Raw genomic sequence first — 8,330 nt, 5'->3', positions numbered from 1 at the left:
CCTTCCCCAGATGGGAATCTCAGCAGCGCAGAGGGCTACTGCTGAGGATGATGTCATCACAGCCCCACAAGCCATCGCATGACACCCTTGTTGGTCTCTCGCTAACTTCCTAATGGCAAAAACACTTTATTAATTATCTACGCACTCAGAAACAAAGGGAGGTACATGCTGTGTAAAGACTACTATTATCACCCATATTTGGTGAAGTACTTGGGGAGATGTTTACACATGACTAGGCTGTGGCCCAAGAACCACAGTGGGACGGTGACAACAGCCCAGACAGAACCCAGAAGACCCCGAGAGACACCGGTTTCTGTAAACGGTATGAAATGCCCTTTAATGTTAGCATAAGATAGTTGCAGAGATCATTACAGACACCATCTATGACGGTGAAAGAGAAAGCAAATCTAAACCGAGGGTTTTGCTGCATAGGTTAAGTCGACCAGGTCCTTGGAGACAAGGGTAGCGGGGAATGGATTTTCAGTGCAGTGAGGGGCATTTGGAGATGACGAGGGAATTTGTGACAATAAAAGCAGCATGCTTCCAAGAGCTGTCACTGTGTCTTCCCTTCGGGAGCCCCTTAAAAAGAAGAGGTACACTTTCTTTGTAGGCTGTGCTGCAGGGAAGGAAGCTGGACCCTCCTGCCTGACTGCTGACTAGGGCAATACTTAAGGAGAACACACCCCGTGTGCTCTGGAAATCTTTACTGGTCCTTTCGGAGAAAGAGTTCTATGGATGAAAGTATGTTCTTGCGTTTCTCTGACACTCACTAAGCTCCAGCTCTCCCCCCCCTTGTTTCCTTCCACCCCCTTTTCCTTTTTGTCTCCTTCTTGCCCCAGCTGAATGGGGACCTCTCTTACATTGGACGAATAATAGCATCATGTAAATCTATTTAAAAGGTAACGCAATATCTGTGACTTCCTCCTTCTTCACAGGTACAGCGCAGTAGCATTAGCGGCGGCCCTTGTGTTGTTACAACTATCACCGTTATCTTTTGCCAAAATTTCCAATCACCTGATAGAGAAGCTCAGTGTCCCCTTTGTCCTGAGTCCACCCTGCTTCCTACCTCTCCCCTCTCATGAGGTCTAATAAATTGCCTACATATATTTCAACTAAGAGAAAAGAGACTTAGATCAGAGACTTTGGTCCTTGTGTCTAGATAGCCACTCTGGATGCACAGTGGGCTGCTCACTGAGTTGCTAACTGGAGCATCAGTGGTTTGAATCCACCAATCCCTCTGAGGGAGAAAGAGGAGGCTGTTTGCTCCTGTAAAGATTTAAAGTCTCAGGAATCCTAAGAGGGAGTGCTCTTCTGTCCTACGGGGTCAGTTAGAGTCCAAATTAACTCGATGGCAGTGAGTGTGGAGGTTCTTGGGGAATCTAGCTATAGGAACAATTGTTTTATTTTAACCGTCGCCTTAAGCTGCCTCCTACTAAAGACGAGCGAAGTCGATTTCCCATTTATGGCAATGATCTTTTTAAAAGAATTCCTTTTAAAATAAATATAAGTGAAAGCGGGATTTGATATAAAAAAAGCTTTACCCAATAAATCTTCTGTGGCGTGCAGAGATAGCAATAACCTTCATTCCCTGAGTGGTCACAGCCTAGAAGATGCTGGAATAACAGATGCCAAGCTTCCCAGTTCCCAGGTCCTCTGAGGCTGGGAGGGCCAGCTTCCTTGGCCAAGGTCTCAGAGAGAAAGCCGCCCCTCTGGGGAAACCTGAGACCACGAGGAGACAATGAACCACGGGGACTTCAGGGAAATCCCACAACCCTTGATATTGTTAAACATAATGTCATTTGCGATTCTCAGAGGATGATTAAAGGGGTGTTTTGTTTTAAATAAAGGACAAGAGAAACCAAAGAAAATTAAAACCAAGAGAGAAAATGCTCACGCATTCTTCTCTCTTCATGTCTGGAAAGATTGGATCTCTCTCTCTCTCTCTCTCTCTCTCTCTCTCTCTCTCTCTCTCTCTCTCTCTCTCTCTCTCTCACACACACACACACACACACACACACACACACACACACACACACCACACACACACACACACACACACACAGCACTGTAGGAAAATCGCTGCCAGAACACAGACAATAAAACCCTAGCTGGTTAGCAGCCCAGGTTCCAAAAACATTTTTTAAAAAAGCAACAACAACAATCTAACAGCGATGCAGTTACAGGGTCGGAGGGCAGCTCTGAGCCTGATGTTCGTGTCCCACAACCTAAGCCACAAAAACGGAAAGAGGGAGGAGGCAAACCTAACCAGTCTTCAGACAGGACTTCGAAAGCAAATTCACAGAGACGGGAGGAAATCCCCCAAAGGAGGAGCAGACCGCAGCTTGCCGTAATCTGTAAATGATTGCTGGCAAAGTCGAGCGGCTTCAGGCTTGATCTGTGTGTGTTCCCAAAGCCAGCCGAGGAGGACGGTGTTAATAAAGAGAGATTTCGCTGAGAGCTGTACTTGGAAGAACGTGGGCTGCTCAAAGGTCAAATTGGATCAGTTGGAGCAGATTACAAGGGCTGCGAGAGGTGGTGTGGGGAAATGGAGCAGGGCTGGGAAGTAATGGAGGGCCAGATTGATCAGGGGGGTGGGGAGAAGCCATGACAAGTGTTTCTGGGCCCTTGAACTTAGTGCTGGGTGCCCAGTCCCTGCTGCCAGCCTCGGCCAACTCCTCTCCCTCCTGATCTGTTTTCTGGCGCCTCTTAGACAATGGTTTCCTTAATCTCTGACTTGGACCCCCTGAAAGACTGGACAGGTTTAAGGTAGGCCTGCTTTTGTTTCCCCATCCCTGCTTCTTTCAGTACAGAACAAGGTCCCCTCCTCCCCTCTACCCTAAGGAACAGATACTATTGGAAATGCCTGGTGTGGGTGTCAGGGAAGGCCAGATGGGGTTTGTAGGAACACGGGTTTGAAAACAGAAACCGTTTCCAACAGATGTACAGAGAGGCCTGAGACCTGCTCATGTTTCAGGACAAGAGTGACATGCAGATTGCTTTTCATATTAGTTAATGACTCCTGTCCTGGCTGAATCACGGGACATGAACTCTCCTGTCTAGTCACTGCGCTCCAAGGGGCATTGAAAGGATGGGGAGGGATGTCGCAAGCTTTCTGGGATTTAAGGTGAAAAAAGGAACCAAGGACTTTTCCTGAAGACATTAGTTACGGCTCCGCCCTGAAGCCAAGTCTGTGGGAACCTCATTTTCTCTCACAAGGCCGCGCTCTCCACGCCAGCCTGTTTTGGAAAGGTTGGTGGTACAGAAACTCAGCCGACGTCAAAACTGAGTAGAGCATCTTGAGGACACCAGGGCTTTCTTGAGTGCTCCTAAGAAGGTGACATCATCCCGTCACCCAAACACCCAAAGAAAGAAAGCCCCATTGCCATTGAGAGGACTCCCATTGAGTTACAACTGACTCCTTCTATGGAGTTGGCCATGCATGGGCAGGTTTGACCTCCTATTCAAATCTATTTTATAGCAACACTGGTTTCTGATCATTTTTAATATAAAGAGGTTAATGGAGTGTATCTGTGAACAGTGGCTCAACACCAGGTCCTGCTTCTCAAAGACTCACTCCATCATCTGACTGCACTGCAAGCACACCGGAACCAAACAGGGAATGCAAATAAGGAGAAGCATGAACTGGGACCTCTATTTTTCTTCTGTTTATCATATCTGAATTAATTAGCCTTTTTTTGGCTTTTTATTAATTCAGCCTTCCCACTTGCCACATCTTACTATGTTCTCAAAGCAGCAATGTTATAGAGGGGAAAAATAAGAGAGAGGAAAAAGGGACCAAGAGCCATGTTGTTTTCTTCTTCTTTTCTTACATATTATTTCATACATGTCACGTGTATATGTGGCATGCACTATGGGCAGCCTGTAGTATGTGCCACTTTATAATCATCTCTCTCCCCAGTTAACAGATTGAGAATATTTCCTTGTTTTTACTTTTCATGACCATACCTTAATGGCTCAGTAAGGTTCCATGATATTATGTGTTTTGTTTTAAATTGTTGACTTTTGAAAGCTTAAATTGTTCCCAGGCATTGCTTTGTATTAACAACAGCATCAGGAACATCCTTAGGTATTTTTACTAAATAGTTTCTTGCAACCAAATCACCAGAATTTCTAGATGAAAAATAAATATACTCTATAACCTTTTTAGTTATATTTTTTCTGTTGGTTACTTTAATTCTGATGTGGTGACGTATATCTTTAAATGATCTTTGGATACAGCTATTGAAGAAATTTTACCCTCCTTTTCTTTAACCGGATTAATAACCCATTTCTAAAATGGAAGTGTTCAACAAAAACTAGGAGGGGTGGTGAATGGATTTATTTATTGATATCATTATGCAAGTGAGTAATGCACGCGTTAGCTCTAAGAAGCTGGGGGTTACCATAATTACAGGTCTGAACTCATTTAAAAATCAGCCATAATGTTGGCTCTCCCTTAAATATGTCCCTTTTGGCACAGTGGTTAAGGACTTAACTTCTCATCAAAAACTCAGCTGTTCAAACCCACCACTCACTCCTTGGGAGAAAGATGAGGCAGCCTGCTTCTATAGGGGTTGCAGCCTTGGAAACCAAGACGGTAGTTCTACTCTGTCCCGTAGGATCATGCTGATTTCGAATCAAACCCAAGGCACCAATTGTTCACGTGTGTTTTAATAATGTGCCATAACATCTAAATCCTGGTAGTCCAATTGTTAAAACAATCAGCTGTGCAGTTGACTTGGCCTTGGACTGGAACCCACCAGCCGTGGCAAGGGAGCGAACTGTGGCAGTCCACGTCTTTAGAGATTTCCAGCCTTAGAACCATATGGAACAGTTCTATTCTGTAGGGTCCTATAGAAATCAGATCCGACCGAAACAGGTTTTGTGTGTTTGTGAAATACAGGTGAAGTTTATTTTGCAGCTGGAGTAAGAAAAGTGTAACTAATGTGGTCAAGCAAGACCTGGGAAAAATAAATATTTTTAGCTTGAGTGCTTTGGCTACGAGTTCTTCTGTCCACACCTCTTCTTGGCAAGCACTATTCTAATCAGACTTTTAACTGTGTGTAATCCTTCCCTGAGGCAAGGACTTTTAAAGTAAAAACTCACTGTTGTTGGATTTGGACTCACTGTGACCGCATAGGACAGTATATGGTTTCTGAGGCTATAAAACGTTAAAGCAGCAGACTGCCTTGTCTACTGGTGCATTTTGACCACCAACTTTTTGATTAGTGGTCCAACACTCTGCTACCAGGATTCCTTATATAAATAGAGGGGACTGCATTTTAAATGCCTTACTTATTTCAGCTCATGTGTGAGTCTGGGTACTTTAGAGAAACAAATCCACAGAAACTCACGTATAAGAGAGTGTTTTATATAACAGTTAAGTGTACATTAAGAAGATGTTCCAACCCAGTGCGGCCCAAGCCCACAGGTCCAACATTAACCCATATGTCCGACACCAATCCACAAAGTCCTCCTCCATCTCACAAAACACACGCAATTCAACTGACTGCAAGAGGAAAACCAAATCAATGAACATGTAAGCATTTCAGTGCTGGTAGGGGTCTCCACACGGCTGCTCCAGCACCCAGGGCTGCATCGGGCTAGGTCCATGTGGCTTCTCCTCAGGGATGTCTTGCAGGAAGTGAGCCTTGCCGGGTGAAGTAGGGAACTGGATAAGGCAGCTGCACCCTGGTCCAACCATCAGAAAGCAAGAGATCCGAGAACTAGAAAGGCGAGGCTCACAGAGCCATTTATCTCACTGCCCTTCAATTAACCCCACATGTGGTTATTGGCCAGGTTGGCACAATAAACTAACTACCTCGGATGACCTATCCTTTTTGGGTAGTTTTGATTCACAGAACCATACACTGACCAACAGGAGGTCTCTGCCTGTACTAGAAGCAAAGCTGTATTATGACTTTGCAAAGGGCAGAGTCTGGCAGACATTGAAGATATGGGCAGATTAAGCCAGACAGAGTTGTCACATGCTGATAAAGTGCTACACAGATTCAAATGTCCCATGAGAATAAGGCAAAGGAGTGTTGACTCATTACCAAATGAGCAGAATGCTTGGTCAGTAATGGCAGAATGTATTTGAACCCCACAAGACATGGAAAATGTTCAGGCATTTGGCTTAGGTATGTGACTTGGAGTTTGGCCAAATGTGTTTCTCTCACAAAGTGATCTAAAGGCATATTAAAAAAATCTGCCTCAGTCACAGTTTGTTCTATTATGATGAGATCTATTTAGGGAATACAACTTCAGGTCATAAACCTTTCTAAAAAAACCCTCTATATTTGAAATCACTCTACTCCATAGTGAAAATGGAGACCTTTTGGTTGGGAATAGTGTGGTTGGGCTTGTTTTCATCACTGTCTAGCTCAGTGGTTCTCTGGTCTAGCTCATCCATCTTAATAGGAAACTTAACATCTAACAAAAAACAAGCAGACATAAACTATGCTAACATCCGGCAACATAAAGACTCAGTTTTTTACTAACTCTGAAGGTTCAGGATGTCTTTAATAAACTCATACCGGGCTTATAATCCCCACCTCACCACCATGCTGTAGGCCGAGATTGCGTAGAGTGTTATGCTTTGGGAAGCTAACCTTAAAGTCAGGACTTCAAAACTACCAGGTATCCTTGGGAGAAAGATGAGATTTTTCTACTACCATACAGATTTGCCGACTCAGAAACAAGAGAAGCTGCTCTACACTATCCTGTAAGATTGACTCGACTATGGCAGTGAGAGTGAACTTGAGGCTTCTAAAGCAGCTCCTGTGGTACTGGTCAAGGCTTTGCAAATAATGAAAAGGCCAGCGTGTTAGTCCAGGTGGACTTGAGAAGCAAATCCAGAGACACTCATAAATATGTAAGAGAAAATTTTATATCAAGAAATAATTATGCATCAATCAAACATCCCAGCCCAGTCCAGATCAAGTCCATAAGTTCCATATGAGCCCATTAATCCAATATTAGCCCATGAATTCCTCTTCAGACTCATGCAGCACATACAATGAGGCCCAAATGCAGGAAGATCACCGGCCGGAAAGTCCTGTAGATCCAACAGCAGTGAACTCATCTTCAGGGATCTGGCTGCCATCAGCATGGCTCCATGTGACTCGTCAACAGGAAGGTAAACCAGAGAGAGTGTGTCCTGCCTCCATGGAGAAAGAGAGCAAAACTCCCAGAATCTTCATGAGAAAGCCATGCCCCCAGGGAGAGCTCAACAGGCTGGGACCTGATTGGCAGACTAGACTCCACCCCTTCAGTCTTATTTATCAAGTTGACATGAAATAACGTAACTACCACTGTCAGTGATTCAAACCCACCAGTCACTCAGTGGAAGAAAATTGTTGTATGCAAAGATTCTTAACCTTGGAAAAACCTATGAAGCAGTTCTACTCTGTTTTTTCCCAACAGTTTTATTGGCCTCTAATTCACATATCATGTGATCCGATAGTTTAATCACATCAAGAAGAACCATACAATCATCACCACCATCTGTTTGCGAACCTTTCCTTCCTCTTTGTCCTCACTGTTGTTAGCTCCCTTGTCCCCTCAACCTCCTCTGCCATGCCCCCAAGAAACCGCTAATCCAGTTACTGTCTGTAGATTTACCTATCTTGGATTTGATATACAGAAAACCATTTTTTAAAACAAGCAAACAAAAACTAACAAGAATAACAAAGCAAAACAGATACAAACCTCAAATGAAATGAAAGTAGAAAATATTTAAAACCAGAACAAATTTAAATGGATCATAAGGGAGGTCAAATCCACATTGGGTTTTTTGTTTGTTTGTAGCAGCTTCATTTAAATGTAAATCGATGAGGATATTGTAGACTGAGCCTAAAGAAAATTTCACAATAAACTCAGGGATTTTCATCTTTACATTCTCTACTCTGTGTTATGGAGTTTCTATTAGTTAGAATTAACTGAGTGGCAGTGGGTTTAGGCCTATACAACGTACAGCTCTCCAAGAAGCCTTAGGCATCCTCCCAAGCCCTTCATGTTCCCTACTCGTTCCCATTTTAGTCAGCACCAACTTCGATTGATTGTAACTGCCTCCTAACTAGTCTCCTGTTTCGACTCCTGCTCTCTCACTCTTTCCCACACAGGGTGGCCTGAAAACATGTGAGAGGTTACAAATTAGACCATCTGATGACTTTACTACCAAAGAGAATCCAGAAGTTTCCATCCATTGCGATCTAGCTAGCCCTTAACAACTTCTCCAGCGATCGATTCTCTCTGCCCACTATTTAATTGCTCCAGGCATGCTGATCTTCTGCCTGCAACTCAAACAAGCCAATCTCATTTTGACCTGA

The 8,330-nt window shown here is 43.9% G+C and overlaps 1 protein-coding gene across 1 annotated transcript in view; it reads left to right on the top strand.

The window, feature by feature from the left end:
• The first annotated feature begins 216 nt into the window (after nt 1–216).
• The window catches only part of CELF2 (CUGBP Elav-like family member 2), a 635,027-nt gene continuing 626,913 nt past the window's right edge, over nt 217–8,330 (top strand). The window contains exon 1 of the mRNA XM_075552397.1: nt 217–322. The gene's annotated coding sequence lies outside the window, so the exon portion shown is untranslated. The remainder of the gene's footprint in view (nt 323–8,330) is intronic.

The sequence above is a fragment of the Tenrec ecaudatus genome, chromosome 6, assembly GCF_050624435.1.
Source record: "Tenrec ecaudatus isolate mTenEca1 chromosome 6, mTenEca1.hap1, whole genome shotgun sequence".
Lineage (NCBI taxonomy): Eukaryota > Metazoa > Chordata > Mammalia > Afrosoricida > Tenrecidae > Tenrec > Tenrec ecaudatus.
This window is presented reverse-complemented; position numbering and strand designations above follow the sequence as displayed.